Below are 13,182 nucleotides of genomic sequence, written 5' to 3'. Positions count from 1 at the left end.
CCCGGTTCGTGGCACGAACCGGGACTAAAGGTCTCAACATTACCTTTAGTCCCGGTTTGAGGCACGAACCTGGACTAATGGGGTTGAGACCTTTAGTCCCGGTTCGTGCCACGAACCGGAACTAAAGGTCCCATTTTCAAAACTCTACCCCCCTGTGGATCGCCTTTTCAGTTTTTTAAAAAATAAAAGAAAATGATGGAAATGTCAAAAAAATAAATGAAAATAAGTTTCCCATGTGATATGTGGTCTAGTTGTTGGGAAAATTTGCAAATGTGAATTTTGAATTTATTTGCAAAATCTCTCTGAAATTTGTAAAAATGGGCATAACTTTTGCATACTAACTCGGATGAAAAAGTTTTTTATATGAAAAATCATCTACTCGAAAAGTTACATCCGAATTTAGGGAGAGGGGGTGTACTTGATATTATTATCGCAAAGTTCCTTTGTAGCTCAGGCTAGATGGAACCTCTTATCCTAAACCCTCCAGCCTTTCTTTGAGATCCGTACTCTCCAACTAAATTACAACAAAAAGATTTCTCTTTTTTGTTTCTCTAAAATGAAACAACATATGAACTTCAAACTTTGCAGATCGAACAAACATTAGAACATCAATGTGTGAAAAAACATTCATATTTTTTGGTCTGATATAAATATACAAAATGAGATTTTGTTTGACTAAAAATATTATTTTAAGTATTTAAAATGCATGAAAAAATCTGAAAGTTTTTTTTCCACATTGTAGTTAGAATGTATTGTCATTCTGCAAAATTTGAAGTTTATATGTTGTGTCGTTTGAGAGAAACAAATAAGACAAATGCGTCTGCACGGATCACGATGCATAAATGGATGGCAAAGATAAGGGGTACCATGTAGCCTGAGCTACAGAAAATCACACCCGAATAACTGGAAAACAATGTAAATCTTAACTATAATAAAGTTGGAAATATTTGGGGGAATAACTTTAGACTAAGTGATCACCTTTTTGGGAATGACTTTAGTCTAGCAGTCATCATCTTGAGTTGGTGATCAAAGCGTTGAATGATCATATTGGTGGACGGGCGTTAAGCTTACCGTAGTTGCACTAATTAATTGCTAGTTAAGCTTTGTGGTTGTAGTACTGTTTTATCTCTGTAGAAGACTTGGTAGAAGTGTGTACCAAGTGGTTGTGGATGATTGTTGGTTTTGGAGCAGTTTCATGCTTGAGTAACTCGGAGTGTTACTCGGGTGCATTCAAACATACTCATGACTTTTATTGTGGCCGGGTATGAAAGAGAAAAAAATGGTATGAAGGAATTAAGGAGACATAGTCGGCACGTCACTAGGCGAGAGGGTAGCCCAGTCAGATCCGGGTGAAATGGAGCTGCGCTAGGATCATGCCACTACCATTGTAGAAGTTTCCGCTGTAGTCATCTCTGAAGTAATCACCACGACTACTCGGACCATGCTGACCTTAACACAATGTTGAGTCTTGAAACTCTACAAGTCGACGATGTGAAGTGTATAGATCAATAAAGCATTACTTTGTCGAATGGCTCTTACACTATTACCGATGGAATTTGCAAGCATGCGCCGGATTGCTTTCCGGGGCTGGTGTACGCCACCTTCCGTCTGGATACAGTGGTGATACATTGTATCCAAAAGGGGGTACCACATCTACTATGACCAGAAAGCCATCATGTGAGAAGGGAGCATCGTTGTATGTTAAGTACGCTGAATCATCAACCAATTGAGCAAGCTATTGTTAAATTAACTACTGCTCAATTTGTACATGTTCCAAGGCACTGATGAGCACACCTTGTGTTAGAACTTAGAAGCCTCAATGGCCTACATCACCAGCAACCCCATCATGTCATGCCTAACGGTTACACACTAACCTTTTTTCCCAGCTATTCAATCTTCTCTCTGAATGAGAAAAGGACAACATGGTAAAAAAAACAGAAAAAGACAGCCATGGTGGAGGTATTATGTGCATCCATGCATGTAACATACATACATTTCTACGTTGTGTTTTTTTGGTACTACATTGATAGTTGATGAATAGATTGTAAGTTTCCTTGCAAAAAAAATTCCCTTTGTGCCAACAGCAAGATGGAAGTATTTTGACAAAGGGACCCTAGGTGTGCACTACTACGTTCTTCATGTTCCATGCTTACATGGGAGAATGGGCTGCTTAAAAGGATACAACAAGTACCATTTTAATTTGAAGTGGCACACTCTGTTTTTTCTTGTTGAAAACCTTTTAATATAGAATCTTGACATTTACATGCGTCTTACTTCTTCAATGGCTACACTATGGACGAACCTTTTGATGTAAAATTCGAGGTGTGTTTCACTAGTAGAAAACAGGGCTATGGTCACGGGGCAGTTTTCACATTAGTCCAGGTTCAATCACGAACCGGGACTAATGTGAGCATTTATCCCGGTTTGTACGGCTAAGGCATTAGTCCCGGTTCACCTGGGCCCTTTAGTCCCGGTTCGTGGCACGAACCGGGACTAAAGGTCTCAACCCCATTAGTCCCGGTTCGTGCCTCAAACCGGGACTAAAGGTCTCAACCCCATTAGTCCCGGTTCGTGCCTCAAACCGGGACTAAAGGTCTAACCTTTAGTCCCAGTTGATGCCACCAACCGGAACTAATGGGGTTGAGACCTGTAGTCCCGGTTCGTGCCACGAACCGGGACTAAAGGTCCCATTTTCAAACTCTACCCCCCCCCCCCCCCTCGATCGCCTTTTCAGTTTTTTAAAAAATAAAAGAAAATGATGGAAATGTCAAAAAAATAAATGAAAATAAGTTTTCCATGTGATATGTGGTCTAGTTGTTGGGAAAATTTGCAAATGTGAATTTTGACTTTATTTGCAAAATCTCTCTGAAATTTGTAAAAATGGGCATAACTTTTGCATACTAACTCGGATGAAAAAGTTTTTTATATGAAAAATCATCTACTCGAGAAGTTACATCCGAATTTAGGGAGAGGGAGTGTACTTGATATTATTATCGCAAAGTTCCTTTGTACCTCAGGCTAGATGGAACCTCTTATCCTAAACCCTCCAGCCTTTCTTTGAGATCCGTACTCTCCAACTAAATTACAACAAAAAGATTTCTTTTTTTTGTTTCTCTAAAATGAAACAACATATGAACTTCAAACTTTGCAGATCGAACAAACATTAGAACATCAATGTGTGAAAAAACATTCATATTTTTTGGTCTGATATAAATATACAAAATGAGATTTTGTTTGACTAAAAATATTATTTTAAGTATTTAAAATGCATGAAAAAATCTGAAAGTTTTTTTTTTCAGATTGTAGTTAGAATGTATTGTCATTCTGCAAAATTTGAAGTTTATATGCTGTGTCGTTTGAGAGAAAGAAATAAGACAAATGCGTCTGCACGGATCACGATGCATAAATGGATGGCAAAGATAACGGGTACCATGTAGCCTGAGCTACAGAAAATCACACCCGAATAACTGGAAAACAATGTAAATCTTAACTATAATAAAGTTGGAAATATTTGGGGGAATAACTTTAGACTAAGTGATCACCTTTTTGGGAATGACTTTAGTCTAGCAGTCATCATCTTGAGTTGGTGATCAAAGCGTTGAATGATCATATCGGTGGACGGGCGTTAAGCTTACCGTAGTTGCACTAATTAATTGCTAGTTAAGCTTTGTGGTGGTAGTACTGTTGTATCTCTGTAGAAGACTTGGTAGAAGTGTGTACCAAGTGGTTGTGGATGATTGTTGGTTTTGGAGCAGTTTCATGCTTGAGTAACTCGGAGTGTTACTCGGGTGCATTCAAACATACTCATGACTTTTATTGTGGCCGGGTATGAAAGAGAAAAAAATGGTATGAAGGAATTAAGGAGACATAGTCGGCACGTCACTAGGCGAGAGGGTAGCCCAGTCAGATCCGGGTGAAATGGAGCTGCGCTAGGATCATGCCACTACCATTGTAGAAGTTTCCGCTGTAGTCATCTCTGAAGTAATCACCACAACTACTCGGACCATTCTGACCTTAACACAATGTTGAGTCTTGAAACTCTACAAGTCGACGATGTGAAGTGTATAGATCAATAAAGCATTACTTTGTCGAATGGCTCTTACACTATTACCCATGGATTTTGCAAGCATGCGCCGGATTGCTTTCTGGGGCTGGTGTACGCCACCTTCCGTCTGGATACAGTGGTGATACATTGTATCCAAAAGGGGGTACCACATCTACTATGACCAGAAAGCCATCATGTGAGAAGGGAGCATCGTTGTATGTTAAGTACGCTGAATCATCAACCAATTGAGCAAGCTATTGTTAAATTAACTACTGCTCAATTTGTACATGTTCCAAGGCACTGATGAGCACACCTTGTGTTAGAACTTAGAAGCCTCAATGGCCTACATCACCAGCAACCCCATCATGTCATGCCTAACGGTTACACACTAACCTTTTCTCCCAGCTATTCAATCTTCTCTCTGAATGAGAAAAGGACAACATGGTAAAAAAACAGAAAAAGACAGCCATGGTGAAGGTATTATGTGCATCCATGCATGTAACATACATACATTTCTACGTTGTGTTTTTTTTGGTACTACATTGATAGTTGATGGATAGATTATAAGTTTCCTTGCAAAAAAAATCCCTTTGTGCCAACAGCAAGATGGAAGTATTTTGACAAAGGGACCCTAGGTGTGCACTACTACGTTCTTCATGTTCCATGCTTACATGGGAGAATGGGCTGCTTAAAAGGATACAACAAGTACCATTTTAATTTGAAGTGGCACACTCTGTTTTTTCTTGTTGAAAACCTTTTAATATAGATCTTGACATTTACATGCGTCTTACTTCTTCAATGGCTACACTATGGACGAACCTTTTGATGTAAAATTCGAGGTGCGTTTAGTTTGCCTTACTCTAGTAACTGAGATAATATGAAAGCAACCCTGTGTACATCAAGGTTAAATTTGTTTTTGTGTTTTTTGGTTGAGCAAATGTTCCGCTTGATAGCTAACGTGATACACCACGGCCCTATATAGAGGTAAAACTTCTCTATCTGTACTATCTAATACTAGAACCTTTTTTTTTGCGAAAAAAAAGGATTGTATTAATCAATGGAGATCATTACAATCCTGTTGGCAGATGGTGCCAATTTCATCAGGTCCATGGCGAAGCCAAACAGCAGTACGAGGTAACAGAAATCCCCATCTGAGCTAGGGAATGGCTAGCTTTATTTCTACTCCTACTCACAAGTGATATCACATGCTCACGGCCAAGCCCAAGTAGTCTCTTAGCTTCACCAACTAATGCAGCTACAGGGGATCTATTTTGCTCAGAATCTGCAATCATGTTGGCTGCAATACTGCTATCCGTTTCCAGAATGAACGGCAGCGTAGACCACTCGAGGGTAAGTGCGATTCCCTCCATGCACGCTGCTACTTCGGCCTCCAGAGCGCTCCCACAGGTCGTTAGTAACCTGCAAGAAGCAAAGATGATGGTGCCTGTGCTATCTCGTAGAATCATTCCTGCACCTCTGGATCCCTCGGACTCGCGCCATGCACCGTCGACATTCAGTTTTGCCCAACCAACAGGTGGCTTAGTCCATTGCTCAGGTTGCCTGTTACATTCAGTATAAGTGGTCGGCCTCCTCACATGAATGTTACTGCACTGCTCCTTGACCACCATCTTCCCTTTGGTCATATCCTCATGTGGGTGTTGTTGGATGCAACGCAAACTCTCCATATAGCTACCCAGAAATCTGCAAGATGCCTGGATTGATGGGGTCGGTTTGTTATGAACAATTTCATCGCGGACGTGCCAGCTTCTCCAAAAAGTCATAACCACCGGCAGCTGCTGCTCCTCCGTGCACTGATTCATCAGATGGAGAGCCCACTCCGGTCCAGAATTGATGATATCCTCCAGGCGTGGCATATGCTCCATGCTTGCCATCGCCTCCCAGAGCATCCTAGCGAGTGGGCACCTACACATTGCGTGGTATGTATCCTCGGATTCCATGCCACAAAGTTTACAAATATTAGTGACCTCTAGATTTCTTTTTGCTTTGTTTTCCATCGTTGCTAGGGAGTTTGTAATTAGACACCACACAAATATGCGTACCTTCGGGGGGGCAGGGCACCCCCACACTGCCTTCCAGACGGCACGAGTGCCGTCCGGTGCCCTGCTTGTTGCACCCATGGTGGTGCTTGTAGACAAGTCGATGCCGAGGTGGTACGCGCTGCGAACAGAGAAAACGCCGCGGGGGTCCGGGGCCCATGCCAGGACGTCGTCCTCTTGCTGCGGCGAAGCCTTGATCTTGAGGATGCATGCAGCGTCTATGGGGTGGAAATGCCGCTGAATTAGCTGTGGAACCCAGCGACCATGTCCATCTAGCAGCTCACTGACACGGTGTAGACGACACGTACCACGCCCCATAATCGGCCGGTAGGTAGGCGGTCTTGGAAGCCATGGATCACGCCATATCCGCACCTTTTCGCCATTGCCCACACGCCAAACTATCCCTTGTTTCAGCAGGTCCAAACCATGCTGAATTGCATGCCAAGTTGGCGAGGAGTTCACTGAAAAAACAGTGTCCACTAGGGAGCCATTAGGATAGTATTTAGCTTTTAAAACTGTGGCACACAGAGATTCCGGTCTTGTTAACAGTCGCCATGCTTGGCAAGCTAGTAAAGCTTGGTTGAAGACCCTGAAGTCACGAAAACCAAGGCCTCCTCTACCTTCTGGTTGTATGATTTTCTCCCATGATTTCCAATGTGTTTTCCTTTCCCCATCTCTTGAGCCCCACCAAAAGTTCCTTACCAGTCTTGTGAGATCATCACAAACAGAGGCTGGAAGTTTGAACACACCCATGATATATGTTGGTATGGCTTGCAGTACAGCCTTGATCATTGTCTCTATAGCGGCTTGGGAAAGGGTGTCCCCCCATTCCATGATTCTCTTCGTGAGACTTGCTTGCAACATCTGGAACTTACCCTTGTGCATTCTTCCGTCCGGGGTTGGTAATCCAAGGTACTTCCCCTCAAATTCGGAATTTGTAACATGAAGTTCCTTCCTGATTTCTAGCTGAATATCAGGAGGGCAAGCGTCTCCAAATTGAATGGAACACTTCAGCGAGTTGATGAGTTGTCCAGTTGCTTGGGCGTATCTTTCGATCACCATTTTTATGTATTGAGCTTGTTCTCGGTTTGCCTTAAAGAATAGCAACGTATCATCTGCAAACAACAAGTGGGATATGGCTGGAGCTCTGGGACAGATCTTTAAAGCTTGGAGACTCTGGTTTTCAATGCCTTGTCTGAGAAGAGCAGATAAACCATCAGTGACAAAAAGAAACAGAAATGGAGATAGCGGGTCACCTTGCCGAAGCCCTCGCGACGGTGCAAACGAATCTAAGATGGCTCCATTAAATTTCACGGAATATCTCACCGAGGTCACACATGTCATAATCCACTGTACCCACTGGCGAGCGAAGCCCAACTTCAGCATCGATTGCTCCAGGAAAACCCAATCCACTATGTCATAGGCTTTAGATAAATCCAACTTATATGCACAATAACTACTATCCACTTTCTTTTCATGCTGCATAAAATGAAGGCATTCAAAGGCTAGCAAGGCATTATCTGTTATCAACCTTCCAGGGACAAATGCACTTTGCTGAGGAGAAATGATGTCATCTAGGATAGGTCTCAATCTGTTAACCAAGCAGTTTGCAACAATTTTATAAATGACATTGCATAGGCTTATAGGCCTAAAATCTGTCACCTTCGTTGGGTCATTTACCTTCGGAATAAGAATAATTACTGTATCGTTGACCCCTTCCGGCATCACCCCTGTACGGAAGAACTCCTTTACTGCATGAATGACATCTTCCTTTAAAGTTAGCCAGTTTCTCTGAAAAAATCTTGCCGGGAATCCATCCATACCTGGTGCCTTAAGCGGTCCAATTTGGAAGAGACTATCAGATATTTCCTTGTCAGAGAATTCAGCGCAAAGCATATCATTCATCATCGGTGTGACTTTTGGCATAAAGAGTTGTACAAGGGGCTCCTGGACAAGGCTTTCATCACACGTGAACAAAGTTTGAAAAAAAGTATCAACCAATCCTCCCATTTCCTCATGCTTTTCAAACCAGTTGCCTGAGTCATCAAGCAAGAATTTTACCTTATTTCTTCTAGCTCTCCAAACAGCCCTTTGATGAAAAAACTTTGTGTTCCGGTCTCCATCCCGCAACCAATCCACACGTGACCTTTGCAGCCACATTAGTTCCTCCCAGTACAGCAGCTCGTTCATATGGTCCTGCACTTCCCGTATCTCATTCCGATCAGCATTCATTCTCATGAGTTCCTCCAATCTTGATCTGGACTGTTCTAAGTCACGGACCACACTACCAAACTTTGCTTTGCTCCAATGGTGTAATTCAGCCATCAACTCACACAACCCTCTTCGCACATCACCAAGATGGACTTTACGCCCGGCCTTCTCCCATGCTCCTCTGATTCTCTCGGGTAGACTAATATCTCGTTCCCACATGATCTCGTATCGCCGCTGCCACACTTTCGGTCGCTGCACCGTCTCTCGTTCACACTAGAGCACTATTGGGCAATGGTCAGAACAAGGACTAACGTGGTGCACCAGTCGTGCCTCAGAAAAGAGGTCCTGCCAGCAGCTATCCGCCACCGCACGGTCGAGACGGACTCTGACATTGCACCTCCCTGCTTGTTTGTTATCATAAGTGAAGGGCAGCCCTGAGAACCCCAAGTCTGAGAGTTCACACATCTCTAGCGCATCCAATACTAGAACCTAAGGTTCTCTTTCCTGCCACACAGACCGCGTCATGCCGAGCGTTTCATCCGCCCTTCCCACAGGTTTTATTATATTTGCTATATATTATTAGATTTGCTATATATTTCCCTACCCACCTACTTGTGTCCGTTGGTCCTGGCTTCGAGTGTTTTCGTATGGCCACTATGCGTTTCAAAGGCATTGCATCTGTCCGGTTGGCCTGCTTTGGAATATAGTCACCACTTATAGTCACTCATATAATAAGGTTAGCTATAAGGGAGAACAACATTTTGTAGCTCGTCCTTCATGGACGCCTGACGTTTTGAAAAATTCAAAATTCATATTTTTTTGGTTTCAAAAAAATCTGAAAAAATTGTGGTATTCCGAATACGCCTTTGCATAAGTTTTCCTTCTCTTCTTATTTATACACGCAGTCTAATTTCTATGTAACCATGTGTTTTTACATGTGTGCACCCATGTTGGAGTCAAGATGCACATGTCAATGATGGATTTGTTGTATGCATTTTATATTCTATGTAATCTCCCATGTTAGGTTAAATATGCACGTGTCAATGATGGATTGTTTGTACGCGTTTTATATTATACATAATGAATTGGCCTTGGCATAAATTTCCTTTCTCTTATTTATACATGTAGTCTAATTTTCTATGTAACCATCTATTTTACATGTGTGCATCCATGTTTTTTTTTTGAAGGGAAAAGCCTCATGGCATTTTATTCATCTCGTGGCAAGGTTACATCATGGAGAACATGCGGTAAGAAGAATTTTGGGGCCTCATCATCCCATTCATACAAAAGACCTTGCTGATAGCAGTACCTAGCTAGAAAGTGTGCCAGCTTGTTGGCTTCCCTCTTACAATGCCTAAAAGAAATAGATGGAATCCCATGCGCTAACTCAAAGCAATCTGCTAGCACGGGAGCAAATGGGCTCCAAATCTCTGAATACCCATTGCAAGCGTTCACGAGCTCAAGGCAATCCGGTTCCACCACCACTTTGGAGCAGCCTCTGTCAAAAAGAAGCTTGAGTCCCCGCTTCACTGCTAGCGCTTCTGCAACTTGTGCGTTCATGACATGTTGGATAATCTCTGTACCTCCTGCAATTGCTACACCGCTCCAGTCTCGGAGTACAGCAGCTACCGCGCCAGAACCATCATCAAAGTAGCTTGCATCGGTGTTCAGTTTGTAATATCCTAGCGGGGGCCTTTCCCATTTTGCTCCCGATTCAGTGTTGACAGTAGATGATGCATGATTGATCGTTATAGCTTGAATTGCGAAAGCAATTTTGACAGCAGTACTAACTTGTCCACCTTTAACTACTTCCCTCCGTTGATACCATATATACCAGGCACCGACGGCCACTGTCTCTTGGAATCCCAATTGACCAAGGACTGGGGATTTCTTCAGTGGGCATCGAAGAATTTCATCAAGAACCACAGACCCAGATCGATCCATAACTAAAGCCTTCTCAATCTCCTCATGTAGGCCAAGTTTAGCCCATATCTCCTTTGCTCGCGCACATGTAAAAATCAGGTGCCTGATATCTTCTGGCCCTGCTTTACAAACTGGGCACTGAGGGTTAACTTTGATATGTCTATTTCTCAAAATGCTCATCCCTGGCACTATTCCATGTAAAGCACGCCAGATGAAATTTTTTACTTTGCTAGGCACTTGCATTTTCCAATGGATCTCCCACACCGGATTCATTCTGGACATCTCTGCAATATCATTCCTTGCTCTAGAGCCAAACTGATGCTCCCACTCAATATAGTACGTAGATCATACAGTGAACATATGTGACTTCGTCACATTCCAGGCTACAAAGTCCTCCAGAACCGAGTCCGAAAGTGGAATTCTCAGGATTCTTTCCACATCAGGAGGCATAAAAATGGACCTCAATAGATCCTTGTCCCACCATCCAGTGATAGGATCAATTAGCTCGTCCACCGTCCGCAACAAAACATTTCCCCTCCTAGTTATGATCTTCCTCGTTGGGCTTTCTGGGATCCAGTGATCCTCCCATATGTTTATGTTTGCACCTGAGCCTACTCTCCATATATGTCCTCTCCTAAATGATTGGAGACCCGCAAAGATACTTTGCCAAGAAAACGAAGACCCCTTCTTCGGTCCTGCTTTTAATACATTCCCGCCGGGATAGTATTTCGCTCTCAATACTTGAGCACACAAAGTATTTGGGTGGGTAATCAATCTCCAACTTTGTTTTGCAAGCATAGCCAAATTAAACGAATGCAAATCTCTAAACCCCATTCCACCTTTAATCTTTGGGAGACACATTCTCCACCAGGCGAAACAATGCATTTTTCTTTGTTCTTCAGTATCACCCCACCAGAAAGCTGATATGGTATCCGTAATCTCCTTACAAACTTTCTTGGGTATCTTGAAAACAGCCATTGCAAAAACAGGTATAGACTAGATAATGGCTTTTAACAAAATTTCTTTACCTCCCATGGATAAGATCTTTTCCTTCCATCCTTTTACTCTGTTAACAATCCTCTCCACCAGGTACTTAAAGCTCTCGCTTTTGTCAAGTCCAACCATTGCAGGAAGACCCAGGTACCTGTCTGATAGAGCTTCTGTCATGATATTAAGTTCAGCACAAACCTGGGCTTTTACATCAACGTCCACATTAGGACTGAAAAAAATACTGCATCTCCCTTCACTCACCAGTTGTCCAGAACTTGCACAATACTCATCCAGGACCTGTCTCAACGAGGTTGCATTAATTAAATCTGCTTTCATAAGTATAAGGGAATCATCAGCAAAAAGTAAATGAGACACTGATGGTGCATTTCTGCACACCCTAACACCTTCTATGCCACGAACCTCCTCTTGTTGAGCCAATAAACTAGATAAACCTTCTGCACAAATTAAGAATAAATATGGTGATAATGGGCCCCCCTGGCGGAGTCCCCTAGTCGGAGTGAACCCTGCAGTCTCCTGATCATTATACCTCACTCTGTAATGTACAGAAGTGACACAAGCCATCAACAACTGTACTATCTCAAGATGAAAACCAAGTTGAAGCATCATTTTTCCAGGAATTTCCACTCAACACGGTCATAGGCCTTGTGCATGTCAAGCTTGACTGCACAATATCCAACCTTTGCTTTCTTTTTGTTCTTGATGGTATGGAGACTTTCATATGCCAACAAAATATTGTCTGTTATCAATCTGCCTGGCACGAAGGCACTCTGAACTGGCGAAATAATCTCATCAAGAAAGTACTTCAGTCTAGCAGTTATCATTTTGGATATAATTTTATATAGTACATTACAGAGACTAATGGGCCTGTACTGGGAAATCATCTCAGGCACATCAATCTTAGGGATAAGCACTATTACTGTATCATTCCACCCTTCAGGAATTTTTTTATTGTTGATAGCATCAAGAACTTCCACATTAAGAGCATCACCAAGAATGGGCCAACACTTTTTGAAAAAAATAGCATGGAGGCCATCTGTTCCTGGTGCCTTCAAATCACCAATAGAGAACAAAGCTTTTGTAACTTCTTCTGTTGTATATGGTTTCAACAGCTCATCATTCATAGCCGAGGTGACTCTCGGGATAACTTTGACCAACAAAGCAGGGTTAGGTTCCTCTATCTCTACAGAGAAAAGGCCCGCAAAATACTCAGAAATCAAAGGATTTAAGTACGCAGTACCTTCCCTCCAAATACCCTGATCATCCTTCAGTTTTTTATCCGATTCTTCAGCCTACAAGCAGTAGCGAAGTTATGAAAATACGCTGTATTTTTGTCTCCATATTTGAGCCAATTAATCCTGCTCCTCTGTGCCCAAAACAATTCCTCCTGCTCTAGGAGTTGCTCCAATTCTTCTGCTAACACCTTCTGTCGGGCAACATTTTCTGGTGTAAGTGATTCTCGACTAACAGCCTCAATTTCCCTCTGTACATTCTTCAATTTCTTGGAACTATTTCGCAGCACGGTTTTGTCCCAATGATGCAAAGCTTTATGAACTTTGGCCAATTTTTCTGCTAGGCCCATATTCAGATTATTGGGATCTAGTCCTTGCCAAACCTCTTCTACGACATTCCTGAAGTTCGCCTCTTTCAACCACCTGGCTTCGAAACGAAGCACAGCCGGTCCAGTATATACATGAACTTCTTCCTCAGCCAAATGCAACAGAATTGGCCTATGATCAGACTTATGATACTCCAAGTGTTCAACTCTTGCTTGCGGAAACATAATGTTCCAGCCTTCATTAGAGATAGCTCGGTCCAAGCGCTCCCTAATAAGTCCTCTATGCCAAGTGAACTTATCCCCATAGTAGCCTCAGACCCTCAGTCAGAGAGGCCACACTCTTCAACAGCATCTCTGAACGCTATCATAAAGTTACTTGG

The sequence above is a fragment of the Triticum aestivum genome, chromosome 7A (assembly GCF_018294505.1).
Source record: "Triticum aestivum cultivar Chinese Spring chromosome 7A, IWGSC CS RefSeq v2.1, whole genome shotgun sequence".
NCBI classification, from domain to species: Eukaryota; Viridiplantae; Streptophyta; class Magnoliopsida; order Poales; family Poaceae; genus Triticum; species Triticum aestivum.
This window is presented reverse-complemented; position numbering follows the sequence as displayed.